The sequence below is a fragment of the Paroedura picta genome, chromosome 9, assembly GCF_049243985.1.
Source record: "Paroedura picta isolate Pp20150507F chromosome 9, Ppicta_v3.0, whole genome shotgun sequence".
In the NCBI taxonomy this organism is placed as follows: domain Eukaryota; kingdom Metazoa; phylum Chordata; class Lepidosauria; order Squamata; family Gekkonidae; genus Paroedura; species Paroedura picta.
The window spans coordinates 66,684,894-66,701,295 of record NC_135377.1 but is presented as its reverse complement, the minus strand read 5'-3'; the positions used below and the strand labels follow the sequence as shown (position 1 = coordinate 66,701,295).

At 43.8% G+C, this 16,402-nt stretch overlaps 1 protein-coding gene across 6 annotated transcripts in view; it reads left to right on the top strand.

Moving 5' to 3' along the window:
- The first annotated feature begins 1,654 nt into the window (after positions 1-1,654).
- Positions 1,655-16,402, top strand: part of LOC143845107 (uncharacterized) — a 246,604-nt gene continuing 231,856 nt past the window's right edge. For 4 of the 6 annotated variants that reach the window (XM_077353166.1, XM_077353169.1, XM_077353170.1 and 1 more), the window contains exon 1: positions 2,587-2,675. The gene's annotated coding sequence lies outside the window, so the exon portion shown is untranslated. The other 2 variants (XM_077353168.1, XM_077353167.1) reach the window with 1 other exon arrangement.

The window sequence follows — 16,402 nt, the reverse complement described above, 5'->3', positions numbered from 1 at the left end:
TCTCTCTTTCTTTTTCAGAATGAACCCCACAATAAATTAGATTAGGGAGGGTTGGGACTTTGTGGAATGGATGTTGTGTGTACATGATACTCATAGATGGTGTATTCCATTATGGACCCCCTTAAACTTTTCCAAAAGTTGTTGATGCTCATTTGTGAACATGCATCATTAGTCCTTTGTAACTAGCTGGTTTAAAATGCAGCATGCAAGGGTTTTAACAGGAGCCTGTGACAGAGAAAGTATAACACCAATTGTGGAGGACTCCTCAGGAGAAGAAAAATTTGGCTCTATCAGTCGGGACCCAAACATAACCAGCAAAAAGCCTGAAGCACAGTCCAGACAGATGGTTCTACAGAAGGTTCATCTCCTGGTAACAAACCTCCCACACCTGAGGCTTTGGCACTGTCATAAAAACAAGTACCCAGCTCACCTGAACCAGGCATGCCCTCAGAGCAAAAGAGCAGCAGCAAAGACAATAATTTAAAGAGGGAAGGTGTAGTGCTCATTGACAGACTCACTATTGCAGGCAATTGGAAGACGGGAGATCTTTGCAGGATGCAAGCTGAATTCAGGGACTCAGTTGCTGGAAGTAAATCCAGGATCAGGACTTGGGGATTGCTATGCCCTATATAAGTGGTTTGCAATGGAAGTCAGTGCCGGTGTGTGTATGTGAATACTGGTTCACCTTTGACCAGGACCAACTTGGCCTGCTGTGAAACTCTGTGACCTTTGCTTGTTGGACTTTTAGACTGCTTCCAGACCAGAGCTTGACCCTCTGCCTGCTTTGATGTTTGGTCTGGTCTCTAATCACACTCCTGATCACTACTCACCACAAACTTGGACTGGATTCTTTTTTTTTAATACTTTCAAATTTTATTTATAATCCATTACAAAAAATACATTTAGCCATCTCCAGAATTACATATTAATAGATTATATTACATTTACAAATAATAACTTCCAACTGTATTTGTTGAAGAATATACAAAAATAAAACCATTAATTCTCCTATTCAAAATTTCAATCCATTCTCATAAATCATATATCATAACTGATAGTCATAAATCCATGACTACACATTTTTCTAATATACTCTATCCATAAATTCCATTTTGTCTTAAAGTCCACTATTTGTTTATCTTTGACATAAGTTGTCAATTTTGCCATCTGAGCGATTTCTAATGTTTTCAACTGCCAATCAAATATGGTGGGCGGCTCTTAACTTCCATTTTTTTGCCCAGACTATCCTTGCCGCTGTTGTCCTTGGACTGGATTCTGACTGGATTTTGCCTACGCTTCTGCTGGATGCTTGCCCTGACCTTGGACTATAACACCTTGGTGCCATGACTCTCCTGCTAAGCAACACACCAATTCTGGCTAAATTACACTGGTTGGTAATTTGTTTCTAGGCTCAAGTCTAAATTATGTTTTTGGCCTTGAAAGGCTCGTTCAGGAGCAGGATACTGGACTACCTGCTTCATCCACAGGTGCTTGCCCATGCCCCTAGATGAGCCTCTGTTGCCCTCTTCTGCATGCCAATGGTCACATAAATCAGGTGGGTGTGTTTGTGGAACAGGACCTATTCTGAGGGCTACCAGGTCCCCTTGGCCTGCTCGCAGGGTTTGGGGGCTTAGGGTTGCTTGCCAGTTCCAGATTTGGAAATTCTTGGCTCTTTGGGGGGTAGAGCTTGGGTAAGACATGGATGCCATTGGGCTGCAACGGGATCTACCCTTCAAAGCAGCCATTTTCTTTGAGGGAACTGATCTGTATCATCTGGAGATTAGCTGTAATTCTGGGGGATATCCAGGTCTCACCAGGAGGCTGGTATCCCTAGCCTTTTTGGCCATACTTCTCAAAGGTGGAATTAATTTGGTTGTTTCTTGATGGTTAATCAGATCTCCCCATCCCCAGCTTTCTGGAAATGCATTAAAACTTTTCCAGAAAGATGTTCATGTTTCTTTTCATTTACCTCATAAGTGCCGTATTTAATCTGTGATGCTAAGTTTTTTATTTCACCAAGGATTGCTGACTTTATGACTACTGGTTTGTTTTTGAAATTTTGAATTCCTTCTTTTGGGGCATAAAAAAGACATGTGTTTCCAAAATTAATGGCAGCATGAGGTGAAGCTGTGCAGGTTAAGGAGGGGCTAAGTTTCTTCTCTTCTTCCTGTGTAGTCCCCCATGTAAATCAGGAGCCTGCAGGGCTGCAACATAGTTAGAAAAATTGCTAGAAAACCATGTCTTTTGGGTGTGACCAGCATCCAATTTAATTAATATATCTTCCTTTTCATAGCTCTCTGCCTTTGTCATACAGTGTGAATTTCAGGTCTGTTGTGAGAGGAATATATTTACAATCCAACTGGATCTTAGTATAAACCTTAATGTTTAAAAGTCCTGAGGTTTTGTTCAACTGTAGTTTGTAATTTTTTCTTTCATTTGTTCACAGGTATGATCCTTTGACCATGCTTGGCCTTTCAAGGATGCTGCGTGCAAAAGCACAGCTAGGTTGCTTTGGGTGCTGCATTCAGGCCAACAATATGGCCGCTGCCTGCCAGAAATGCCGATTAGAACAAAATGACCGGTGGGTGATACTCTGTTTTGTTCCATATTCTAATGCCTTCTGCTAAGAAGTTTGTGCTGCTTTTGAATCTTGGCAGTTGTTCTTACAACCTCAGGTAAAAGTTTATTTCCAAGCTTTTAGATGAAATGATTACACTGCTTCCATTCTATATTGTGGCTTTGATTGCTGGGTGGGTTGAACTGGTTTCTAATTGTGGACAACAGGTTTCTGCCCTCTTTGACTGCAATTCTCAATTTTTCCTGAAATGCTGTTCTGTTTTGTGTGTGTGTGTGTGGGGGGGGGGTGGCTGTTTCAGTGGAAAGGTGGTCAAATAGCCATGCTCTATGGGTGAAAATTCTTCCACCTTTGGAAAGACTCCAATGAATCCAAGCCTTTGTCTGCTGTAATTTTTAATCACCTCTGATATTTTGTTCTCTTGCTATTTTGTGTTTCTGTTCTATTTTGCCTGCATAATGTTTTTATAAACATGGACTAATTTCTCTGCAGGTGTGATTTTAGTAAAGCAGTTTTTGGTTGAGGGTTAAGAGTATAAACACTTAAAGGAAATAAACACACCCTTTAAAATCTTCCTGCTTTCCAGTACGTTGAACTTGCAAAGCAGTTTATACTTACATCAAATATAAAATCTGCAGCATGTAAATATCAAACAGTAAGTAAGAAGGAAAACAAATCCATATACTGAAAACCCAGTAATTAGAGGACAGGAAGAAAATAAAGCCCAGATAAATGGTTTCCTTCCTTGTAATATCAGGATCAGAAAACCAGTGTAAAATACAAACCAGCAAGATGCAAAAGCAGTGCTTTGACAACAAACATCACACCCACAGTACATTTCAATCAAGCATGTTGCTTGGGGCACCATCCCTGAAAAGGCCCTGTCATTAGTAGCTATGGCTGACTAACAACAGCTCTTCCTTTTTTTCTTTAACTAAGGGTTTCGAGAGCACAGAAACTCATAGCCAGGGCATCAAAACAAGCCCCAGTTATCGTTTGCAATGAGCTGGTTATTGAGTGACATCTCTAAGTCACAGTTCTTTCCCTAGAGAAGGAGAGATTTCTATCTTCAAGGCAAATTTATAAAGTATGAACTTGGCTTTTATTGTAGTGTTATTCTACTGCTGTATAAATACCAGCTTTCCCGTGGCATTTGCCAAACCATGTGTCAAAAAGTTTGCTTATCTGTAATGTTTAGATTAAACTCAAATGTACTGATAGCCCAGGACATTTGCCCGCCTGGGTGTTATGCAAAATAATTCATGTGCATAACTTTGACTAGCAGGTGGTGACTATTCCAGTAACGACGCTACCCCAGTTTCTTGGCGTAACATGGCCGCAGCCGTTTATTAACAATAACACCCTCAAACGGAGGGTTGGCCTGATGCCTGTAGGGATGCCTGTACCCCCGTCAGCCGTCCAGCTGCACAACATTACCATGACACTCCCGCTCCTCGTCTCACTCCCAGCCGGGAGAATGGGACGCTTTTCGCCACAGAATAAGGGAAGCGACTAGCCAGGATCCAACGGGCGTCCGCCTCCATTGTGATCCTCCCAGCCGCCTGGCCCCGGGCCCCTGGCCTCCCAGCCAGGTAGGCCACGCCCGGTTACAGGCTGGTCCCTTACGGGGACCCCCCACCTCGGGGATTCCCATACGCAAACGGGTCTCCCCGCCAAACAAGCCCCCTACTGAGCATCCCCACTAGCTGCGACAAATGAGAACTGAGGGAGGGAAGGGAGGGTGACTGTCCCGAACAGCGCGGCGCGGGAATGGGGGCCCCACGCATGCGCTCGGCCTAATAAAGGCCGGCGCTCCACCCCCTCTGCCCCCGGCACGTGCCGGGGGCCGCCGACGTCACTGGGGTGCGCCGCCTGGGCGTCCCCGCTGCGTCAACGGCAGCCGCGGTACAGCCGCTATTTGTAAGCACATGCATGAGGTGTCAAAATCCTGAGTTTTTTTTTAACTGGGTGGGGGGAAAAATCACGTGAATGCCCTGTGTATATTTGTAGTAAAGGCTATAGGGCAGGAAATCTTCTACAGTTTAGCTGTTGGCAACAAAGCAGAATTACACTCTTCTAGGCCCATTGAAATTAATAGGGTTAGATCAGTATAATTGTGTAAGGATTGCCAGGTGGAAGCAGGCTAGCAGTGGGGGTGGGTTGGGGGTGTGGTCAGGAGCTCTCCAACATGCTGATGTCACACAGAAATGACACCAGGACATCAGAGGCGATGTTTTGGCTTTTAGGCAAAACTCTATGGGTGAAACTGCTGGAATATTGTGAAGAATTCTTCTAGGCCATTTGTAATGGAGAGATCTTTTCTTTGGGCCCCTGTTTAGACATTGTCCTATGTGATTTCTTGAGTTCACTGAAGAAGCAGGATTTTGGGGAAATGGAGGTTTACTTGATCTTTGTGTGGACACCAATGTGTCATTAAACCCAAGATATTAACAGCAATTTTATACTTTTATGTGTACTATTACTAAATATTATACATTTAATATAATACTTTTATAAAAGGTTTTGATTGTGTATGGCTTAATCAGACAGGGCTTTCTTGCACAGTGATTCCTGGTTTGGTGTGTTATCCCAACTAGGGATTGGCAAGCCAGACTCCAGAGTGTAGTTCCAAATCAGTGGAGGTCTATGTAAGCCATACCTAATGTTAGTTCTTGGGCAGAAGTCTTCCGGATCACAAGCAGCTGTGCAAATTGTTATCTGCACAGGGCTATCAGGATACATAGAGTTTTACAAAGTGACACAGGCAAAGAAACCCAGCTCTGTTTCAGACAGTAGTTGTAGAACTGATTCACATTGTGCAAGGATATAAGTTGGGAGAATGGAGGAGACTGTTTCCCGAGTGCAGTGGGAGGGTCACTCTTTGTTAAAAGCTCCTCAAAACTGGAAAGGAGGTGAAGAGGGCAGGAATCTACCCCCTGCCCTCTTCAGTGGAGCAGTCTGTTCTATCACCTGAGTGGTCTGTCTTTTAATGTAATGCTCTTTGGAGCCTAGGACCCTCAGACTTATCGATCTGCATGTCCTGTTTCACTTCCACACACCAGTTTCTGTTTAGCAACACATGGCTCATGGGCTTTCTATGTGATAGACCCAAGTCCTCTGGAATGATCTACCTGCGTGAATACAGAGGGCACCTTCTCCGGTGACCTTGAGTCTAGACAAGACAGGATATAAATATTTTGAAATTAAAAATAGTTCCCTCTTGCTGTCCTGGATATGTGAACCAAAGCTAAATTCTGGTAGTGGGGGAAAGTAATATGATAAAAGGTAGAAAAGAGAAACAAGAACAAACAGTAGGAATTCGTGCTGTGTTTTGGTTGGGAGTGTGGAGTCGAGATTAGACCCAAGGCTTCTTGAGAAAAGTAACTCGTTACAGCCCAAGCTGATCCTGGATGATCAGGTATACAGAAGCATTATAGCCAGCTTTCCAAAAGGAGCCCAAGAAATACTTATAATCTAATTTTCTAATGGGGCAAGGGGGAAAATGGAGAAAATGTGTTACCCCCCCCCCCCAGTTTTGAAGAGTTGGCTTTTGTACCCCGCTTTTCACTACCCAAAGGAGTCTCCAAGTGGCTTAAAATCCCCCTCTCCGCAACAAACACCCTGTAAGGTAAGCAGGGCTGAGAGGGCTCAGACCACATGCTGTGTCATTATCCAAACATTGGGGGAGAAAAAATAATCTCTGTTCCCCCCCCCCTTTTCCCTTTAGCTTCTTTTCATCACCTCATCAGAACCAAAAAGTTTAACCAGGAAAAAAAGTGTTTGTAATATATATATATATTCTGACTACCTTGTAATGTATTGTATGGGCCAGTCTGTCTGTACCTTTTTCAGTGGTCAGGATAGCTTTTTTCCTTTAATTCCCATGCTTCCTTCTCCCAAAATAATATTCATTGAATGTATATGTTGCCCTTTCCCTAAGGCTCTGGACAGCTCACACAAGTTAAAAGCACAATATAACTATGTAACAATTTCAAATTGAAAAGCTATTCCATTTAAGATGCAGTTCATGATAAACAATAAGTAATACCTGTTCGCATGATTTATCTCCTGTTTCAAGAAGTGGAAAGAGAAGGTGATGAGTGTGATCTTCAGCGCATTTATCTGGGTGGATTTGGGCCTCCATCAAGAGCCATCTTGGAGTATGGATTTCTAATCTGGCGAGCTGGGTTGGATTCCGTGCTTTTCCACGTGCAGCCAGCTGGGTGACCTTGGGCTAATCACAGCCCTGCTAGAGCTGTTGTGACTGAGCAGTAATATCAGAGCTTTCTCAGCCTCACCCACCTCACAGGGTGTCTGTTGTGGGGAGAGGAAAGGGAAGGTGACTGTAAGCCTCTGAAGATTAAAACAAGGCACTCTCGAGATCTAGAATCTCAAAGGAAGGTCTGAAAAACCAATGATGTAGAATCTTAGGAAGGATTAGAGGAAGAATGAGAGTGGCGGATGAACATGTTGTCAAAGGCTGGAACATAACCTTCCATAGGCAAAGGCTGTACACGCCAGAGTGGCACCTGCTTGGGGTTCACAGTGATGCTGGCTTGTTTCTCACAAATATCTGGTTAACCCCTGTTGGAATTGGAATGCTGAACTAGATAGGGGCCAAGGTTGTAGTTTGATTAGGGTACAAAAAACCTCGGGCTAGTCTTGGGTGGGTCATCATTATATTTTTATTTTCAATTTATATGCCACCCTTCCCCAAGGACTCCTACTGAGTAAATTTGGAATTCTAGGTTGGGAACCATAGCTTTAACTGATATTCAGTGACATTCTGTCCAAATTTCTGTAATTTTTAAAGCACATACCAAAAATGGCTGTTTTTGAGCATGTTTTTGCTGTACGCTGGCACCATTTTACAAGGCTTAACCATTGTAAAAGGTATAGCTCCACTGACTGAAGTCCATACAAAAAGCTGAGGATATCTATGGCCTTTGGTTGCTTTTGCCAGTTAATCTTGGCCCATTTGCACATGTTGGACAATGCACTTTCAGTGTGCTTTTGCAGCTGGATTTTCCTGTGTGAGACAGGAAAACCTACTTAAGTGCATGGAAAGGGTATTAACCAACCTGTGCAGAATGGAGTTCTGCCTGAGCCTGGACCTGTGGAAACCAGTGTAATCTCTTGCCATGATGCCAATGTGCAGAAGTCAAGATGCCAGTGGTACCCTGTTATTAACAGCTCGTCTCCAGGTGACAGAGAAAATGGAGAAAATGGTTGCTTGGGAGGGTGGACTCCATAGCATTATGCTCCACTGAGGTCCCTTCTCACCCCAGATCTTGGCCACTCCTGGCTCCACCCCCAACATCTCCAGGTATTTCCCATCCCACAGCTAGCAACCCTAGGGGAGAAGATGGCAGTATAATTGGCAAGCTAGACTGACCATACATAGAAGGTATATTCAGCCATAAAAGCTAGCGGCTGCTACATTCCTATGATTTTTCAATAAATACAGTGTAAGATATGTCAAGTAACCGGCTCGGTTGTGTTTTATAGGCAGGCGATACATATGGTTTAATTACAAATGTTGCAAAGAAATCCAGGTTGATCCTATCTCTCCCCAATGAGCTGACCACGATTTTCAGCTTGGTATGGCCCGAAAGCCTGAGGAATGTATTTCCAGTAATTGCCAAACCACTCCATTGTTCCCGTGTATACATAAACACCAGGCTGTGATCACAGGGGTCATGCTTGAGTTGTTATCTGATATTCATTTCTGCTATACGGATTGACTAATCTGGTTCATACCGACTGCAAATCTCCATGGACTCGGCTTGCTCTCCTCTGACTTCAATGCCACCGTGTAGCTTCAGCAAGAATCTGAAAGCAAACACACACAAAACCCTCTTAAAAGCTCTCGATGTACCAAGTCATCATTCCCTTGCCTTTTAATGCAGCGGGAAATGTTCCTGACATCACCGCCTGGATTGTTTGCTTTGGTTAAAAGTGAAGCTGAAATGCACAGTCTGTTTGCAATGCGACGTGCACTGCAATGTGCGTAAATTAACATGAAATGGATTGGATTGGATGTGGGTGTGTTGAGTGCCGTCAAGTCACCTCTGTCTCATGGTGACCCCATGAATCAATATCCTCTGAAGCATCCTATAATTGCCAGCTTTACTGAGGTCTTGCAAAAACAAGGACCCTGGCTTCCTTGATTGAGTCCGTCCATCTCATATTGGGTCTTGCTCTTTTCCTGCTGCCTTCAACTTTTCCTAGCAGTATTGTCTTTTCCAGTGACTCTTCTCTTTTCATAATGTAACCAAAGAACAATAGCCTCAGTTTAGTTATTTTAGCAATTGAGCTGGATTTCCCCCCTAACATTTTCTGATGTCCCAAGAGGTCACCTATGGATCTCTTCTGTTGTAATGTGAAATACCTCAGAAAGCTGCTTTTGGAGCATGGGGCTCCTTCCTGGGCTGGCTGGGGGAGGGATTCATACGTCTTTGTCCTCCTTGTGTGTATGGACACGTTAGGCAGGATCCAACCCATCATTCTACTGTATATTGACCATACTCTGGTTTCTGTTTAAATTGCATAAACCTTTCGCCTTGTGTTAAAGACCACATGGCAGCACACTTATATCCACAACCATATCTAAGTCTTGGAGAAAGGGCCCATTTTTCAAAATAGCTGGTGTACAGATTCTCTCATTGCTGTAGCCACAAGAATTTCACAATAGTTACTCCTTAAAAAGTTTGTTTTTCACTCCGATGAGAATTGTTTGGGGGTACTGAGAATAGTGAGGGTTTTTGTTTTCTGACGTATCTTCTTTTTTGATCTGATTCATGATTGTAATGTTATGTCCGGGATTTTAATTAGGTCTTTATAGGATTTTATGCTAATCTATGTAACCCGCCATGAGCTGTCAGGGAGTGGGGGGTGGGTAATAGATCAAATAAATAAATAATAAATAAATAGATGATATTATTATTTAGAAAGACACAGGAAAGTGCTAAAAATACTGTATTACAGTTATATGCTACAAATACTATTTGGAAGAAACAATATTCATAAAACATAGATTTAACAACATCTAGTCTATTTTATATAATAATCTAGAAGTTATTGAGTAGATAGTTTATTAACCCCATAGTTAATATATACAATCTCAAGGTCACGCCTCTTTCTTCTGTTACAAATTGATTGTACTCTGTTTGTGAGCCACTTTGAGACTCTTTCAAGTAGTGAAAAGGAGGCTGGTGTCCTGCACTGATTCTCCACCATGGAAAAAGATTAGGAGACCCAGAAGATATAGTGCCCAACAATCCATCTAGCAAAACAGAGGATCTTTCCCTCTTCTTTTGTGCTACTTTTTGGTGTACCTCCCTATTTGTTGATAAACAATCCATCTATGCAGGTATACACCTGCAAGTTAAAGAACAGCCTTGAGAAATTTTCTCCAATGAAAAGGCCGAGTATGGTGTCTTTCGCAAAAGGGGTGTGGGGGGAGCATATAAGGAAGCCAAAACTGCAATAAGACTTATACAAAACCATTCAGCCCTTCTCCACCCATATGGCAGCTTTGTGTACAGAAATTAGATGTGTGATGTGAGATCTTTCTTATGCCAAGACCACCCTCCACTTTTTGGATGCTTCTTTGTCCACAATCACATCCCTTTCTGCAAAGCTGAGATGGAAATCCAACCCTGTGTAGCAGCTGCATCTCAGGATTCTTCTTATTCTAGATGTAACTTGGGTTGTCTAAATGCCTGGTCAACCCAGGGAATCACCCAAGCTATACAAAAGGGGCAACTCTTCTAGTATTACAGAGCAATGGGCTATATTTATATACACAAAGACAAGTTTGCTATTGAGGCTTCCACCTTCTCCTTTCCTAAGTCACCTTGTTCTTTCTTATCCCATCTGGCCTTTTGACCTGGTTTTGAGAAAACCCTGATCCCCGTTTGAATCCAGAGCCATAGTCTGATACCCACTGCCCTCAAGGCTATGTACTTCTGCAAATTCTGGCTGTGGTTTTGCCAGCAGAAGGAGGGAAGTGTCAACCTATGTCCAACAGAACTATGGCAGATGAAGAACAAATGACAATTCATCAAGATGCTTCCCATACACCCTGTGCCAGGCAAGTATTTCCTGGCCTCTCTGTCCCTCAGGCTCAATGGTACTAAAGAAAAGAACCACCCCTCACAGGTGGAAAATCATTTATACCAACAGTCTTGCCACATGACAATGTGTCACAGATCAGAGTAACCTTGTAAAGGGAAGGGGAACTGCAGAACTGGATTTCTGGTGCCAAATAAGAGAAGAGGTGAGGAAGACTCACTGTTGTGCTGTAGAAATGTTTACCGTTTTCATCGGGCACAAAACGTGATTAAAACCCAGAAGCGATCTGGATTCAGTCAATGACTTCTGGTGTGTGTGCATTTAAATATCTCAAAATGAATTAGAGGACAATAGATTTTAATAAAGAACTCTCTGCAAGCTCAAAGTCTTCACACACTTAAATTTCTTCTGAGCCAGTCACTGTTTTCCATTCTAGAAAAATTATCTTCTTTTTTTAACCTAGTGTATTGTTGGTAATTTAATGTGTCTGAACTGTGAAAAGCTGTTATGACAGTTTCACAGGCTATTGCATTTTTTTATTTCCCCATTTACAGATAAAAATAGAAAACTTTTGTTGCTTGTAATTGCGATAACATAATTCAGCTAACATCTCCAATGTCAATAGCCAGGCACTGTAGAATTCACATGACCTAAATCATTATCCCTTAAACATCTACAAATGTTGTCTGAACCAGTCTGTGTTGATTTTTTTTTTGCTCTGTTTCTAGAACTGCAAATCAAATTGGTTGATGTTTCAAGCGGTTTGAAGAACATGGTAGCAAACCTTTAGGTTGTTAGACTTCGGTTATGTTAACCATCATTGTTTAATAAAAGTGGCTTTACTAAGCTACTGCTGATGGGAACTTCTGTTTAGTCGATATTTTAAAAGGGGATAGGATTTATCATTTACCTAGATGCTAACTGAAAGAAGGATCCCTTGCTCAATACAATTACCTGGCTGATAGTTCTTGCAAAAGTATGAGACAAATATATACAAGTTGGGGGACACACAAGGGCTTGGGGACAGGGGTATCTCATCTTCCCTTCCTGTACTATTTTCTCCTTCCCTTCCGTGAAAGTTCTCATTTCCTTTCCTCTTTTCTTACTTCCTTCTCTCATAGCCTCCCCACAGCCCCTCCACCACCTTCAACCAGCCCCCCCAGTTGCGTGGTGCCAGTCTCTAGGCCAGGCCCATGTGCAAAGTAGGAAACATGATTTCCTTGCATTATCCTCTTTTCCTATAAAAGGCCAAGCACGAGGCCGCCCCGCCCCTCTTCAGCCGCGCCTCGGGCGCGGCCTGATGACGCCGCTGGGAGCCGTGTCATCACCAGGAGCCCCTGTGGCGTCAAAGGCGGTTGTGCCGAGCCGCGGCCGCTATTTAGCATGTCACTTCTGGTGATATGGTGCTTCCAGGGGGCGTGGCCAGCTGGCATCACTTCCAGGGCTTTTCAAAGCTTGGGAAATTATTTCAGAGGCTCTTCCATGGTCAAAAGGTTGAAAAAAGCTGTCCTAGGTATTAGCGAGGTCATTTTTGTCACTGCAAAAGACCATTTTGTTTCTGAGCATCCTTTTCCTGCAAAATTCGTGCCTCAGAAACAAAGCAGGCTGACGCAAGAAGAGGACAGCGGCAAAGATTTCCTCTGCAAGCAGGACTCTGTCAATGTGGGCATCTTACGTATCATACTCTAAGAAGCTAATGGAAATTTTATTTTTGACTCTAGATTGGAACATGACTTTCTCATAGTCCAGCCTTTCTCAACCAGGGTTATGTGAAACTTTGGGGTTTCTTGTCAGCCCTGGAAGGGTTCCCTGAATGGCAGGGAGTTAATTAATATATTTTTAAAAAATGTTAAACATTTATCTGGTGATATGACCATATATGGTCATGATGACCTCCCCCTCTCCCAAAATGGCCAGTGATGGGCCTGCATGCTTATTGTGGGAAGGGGCCCTGGGTGGGCATGTACACGCCTACGCTTCCCAACCATATCCTTCACAATTCTGCCACTTCTGGGGGTTTTCAATGCCTGAAGAATGTCCCAGGGGTTTCTCAACAGCAAAAAAGTTGAGAAAGGCTGTCATAGTCAGTCCATCATTTGATGTTGCAGCTAGCATGTGATAAAGGCCTACATGTCAGCCAAGCTTGAATGAACAGCATGGTGGAGCATGATAGACGGAAAGTGCATTTGCTAACTAAACCGAATAAGCATTCCCCTCTGCTTGCAGTGCAAGAAGCGGCTTGAAATGGGGATATAGTTGCGAGGAAATGTTCTTTTTTTGAAAGCAATAACCAGGCTGCTTTTGAGAGGCAGGAGGGCCCAGGGCTTGGTATGACACCATTTGAAATAAGCAAGGTGGCTGATTGGTCCTTTTGTTTAAGATCATCCAGTGGTAAATGAGAACTTTATTGCTTCAAATCGAGAAAGGCAAAAGGCTGTCATGCGAGCTCAAAGCCAGGCACGGCACTGGAGCCAAATCGCAGCAACCCGAGCAAAGTTTATTTATCTTCTCATTAGGAAGATTGCTGTGGATTTTAGTGAAAAATCAAACGGTCCTTTTTAGCTAAGCTAAATTGAGCATACGATAGGAAAAAATGGGGAAGCCAGGCGATAGGAACCCTTTGCTTTCCCTTTCCCCTTGTCTATCTCTCCCCCCCCCTTTTTCCTTTTTTTCCCTTTTAAAAACAAGGGCCTCAAAAAGCTCTCAACCTGTCCCTTGCTTGCCGTTTCTTTTAAAGCTCTAAAAATAAAGAAGCCCTCCAAGAGCCGAGCTCCCTCTCCCAATGCAGAGAAAGCAATTTCCATGCATGTTATCAAAAATGTGTTAAATGAACTAACATTGATATAACTTCAAGCAATTAGGAGCATGCTAATAACAATGGGAGGCTTCAGCTGTAAATAATTACACTTGCCTCAAGGCTATTCTTTAATTCTTGGGTTCCTGAATCTATAAACAATAATCAAACGGCAACGCTGGTTTCATCCTTGCTGTTGGGACAGGAGCGGAGAGGGGAGGTGGGCTCAGAATTTTCCGCCATTATTATTTATATTATTTATATACATATAGCCTGTAGTGATGCTGATGGTAATTTTGACCTTCAGGAGATCTGGCCTGGGAGGCTGAGAGAGCAACTGTGTGCGTTCATCGATCTGTGTTAGAGGCACCCAGCAGTACAACGCTGGTTCTGCCAAACACAAAAGCCTCATCTTCAATCTCTCTCTCTCTCTCTTTCTCTCTCTCTGTTGTGAGAAGGGGGCTTGCTGCTGTGACTCAATAAATGGGGACATTAAGAGAAAATGTTATAATTGCTGCTACCCACAATCTTGTTAATGAGTAATGTACAGTTAGTCCACACACACACACATACACGCAACCAACCCCCATGCAATTGTGGCTAAATTGTTTACACAATTTATTCAAGACATCGCAACGAACGCGGAATATAATGAAGTATTGTAATTGTAGCTATTCCAGTCCACATTAAGATTTCTTTAATTAGAATCAAGCCAATGGAGGTGAGGAGTTTGAAAACATTGGGTTTTTACAGCGGGAGCGTTATAGGATTGGTGGTGGTGGGGAAGCGAACGGGTTTCTCCCGCAAGAGACTGGCGTGTAAGCTCTGATTGCTTAGGGTAAAACTGGGGAGCGGCAGAACCGATAAATGGATGATGCAAAAGGAGACTTTTCTGAGAAGTCGTAGACAGGAAGGTGGCAAAGGGCAATTTCTTCCCACTCTTGTCAAATGGGATGTCTCAGAAGAACCTTTACTCCTGTCAAGTATTCCCATCATGCTCTGGTTTATTGTCCCGGTCCTAGAGGCGGCCAGGAACAAAATGGCAGAAAACCCAAATGGTGCCTTCTTTGGCAGTAGGGATACACTGATAAACAAAACATTTTGCACGACAGTCTTAGGTCTGAACAAATCCCGCAGTGCTCATCAGCAGGACGGCATGCGTTATAGTGGCGACAAAACTCCCCTCTGGCATTCAGGGCTTAACTTCTTTCTCTGCTAGTATTTTTAAATAAAGGTAAAGGTAAAGGTATCCCCTGTGCAAGCACCGGGTCATGTCTGACCCTTGGGGTGACGCCCTCTAGCGTTTTCATGGCAGACTCAATTCGGGGTGGTTTGCCAGTGCCTTCCCCAGTCATTACTGTTTACCCCCCAGCAAGCTGGGTACTCATTTTACCGACCTCGGAAGGATGGAAGGCTGAGTCAACCTTGAGCCGGCTGCTGGGATCGAACTCCCAGCCTCATGGGCAGAGCTTTCAGACTGCATGTCTGCTGCCTTACCACCCTGCGCCACAAGAGGCTCTTAGTATTTTTAAATATTTCTCTGCTAATATTTTTTTTTTTGCTGTGGTTTGTGACATATTTAGGTGCTGATTTTCTTTTAAATGGATGGGAAGCAAGCTGGGGGCCCATGGGGTATCATTTGGAGGGAGGAACAATTTGGGGGTCTCCCCTCACCAATTTCTCCCCTCCAAATTTTAATAAGATCTCATTGGTTTGAGCAAACCAACTACCACCATGCTGTCTTTAGAACCAGCTCTCACCAGACTATCTTCACCAGGCCATTGGGGGGTGAGGGTGTGTGTGGGGGGGCGCTTTTTTTTAGTATCTTTGATTAATTTGCAGTCGTTCTTCTTCACATGCCGTGGGTGTCCCTAAAGGGTAGGATTCCCAGCTTTGGGCTGGAAAAGACCAGGAGATTTTGGGTGGGATTTGGAGAGCAGAGGGATTTCAGTGGGGCATAAAGTGTTCATATTCCAAAGTTAGGGTTGCCAGTCATGGGTTGGGAAATACCCGGAAGCTTTGGGGGTAGAGCCGGAAGTTTATTTATTTATTTGGATTGGGGCAGGGTAGGGCCTCAGTGGAGCATAATGCTATGGAGTCCACCCTCCAAAGCAGCCATCTTCTCCAGGGAAACTGCTCTCTGTTGTCTGGAGATGAGCTGTAATTCCAGGGGATCCCCAGGGCCCTCCCTAGGGTTGCTGGCTCTGGGTTGGGAAAAGCAGGAGACTTGGGGATGGAGCTGGGAGTGGGCAGGATTCGGGATGGGGAGGGACCTCAGTGGAGTAGGATGCTATGGAGTCCACCCTCCACAGCAGCCATTTTCTCCAGAGGAACTGATCTCTGAGCAGAGATTAGCTATAATTCCAGGGGATCCTCAGGTCTTACTTGGGGACAAGTATCCCTATCTAAAGTGGCCATTTTCTCCTAGTGGCCACTTTCTCTCTATTGCTTGGAGGTCAGTTGGCAACCCTAACAGAATGGGGCTTGCCTGCCGTTGCTGCCTTTGCATTTAGCATGGAGAGCTGCCCCCTTTCTGTTAGATACAGTGACAGTGTTCCTTGAGTATAGTCATAGGTTGACTTCCCAGCTTGGCTGATGCACTCGGTCTTGGGTTATCTTTTGTCTTTTCTCCCTAGCCTTTGGAAAAGCCATCACTCCCCTCCTCTACAAGCATTTACACCTGACAGTAAGCCACAAAGCTGAAGGAGGCACCAAAGGAATGTTTCCCAGCCTTGTCCTGGGCACAGTGATTTCTTTTGGGCATTTTTGCAAAATAGGTGACTGATCCTAGGGTCCTCTTCCAACACCTGCTGCAACAGGCAAACCAGTAAGGAACTGAGGGTCAGAGCAGAAGAGAAAGTAAGGAGGGTGGGTGGGGGGGAAGGGGGTTATGTGGTCTGCCACCTACTTGACTATGATTTCCCCTCATTTAGTAAGTACTCTTGCCCTGACCTGGG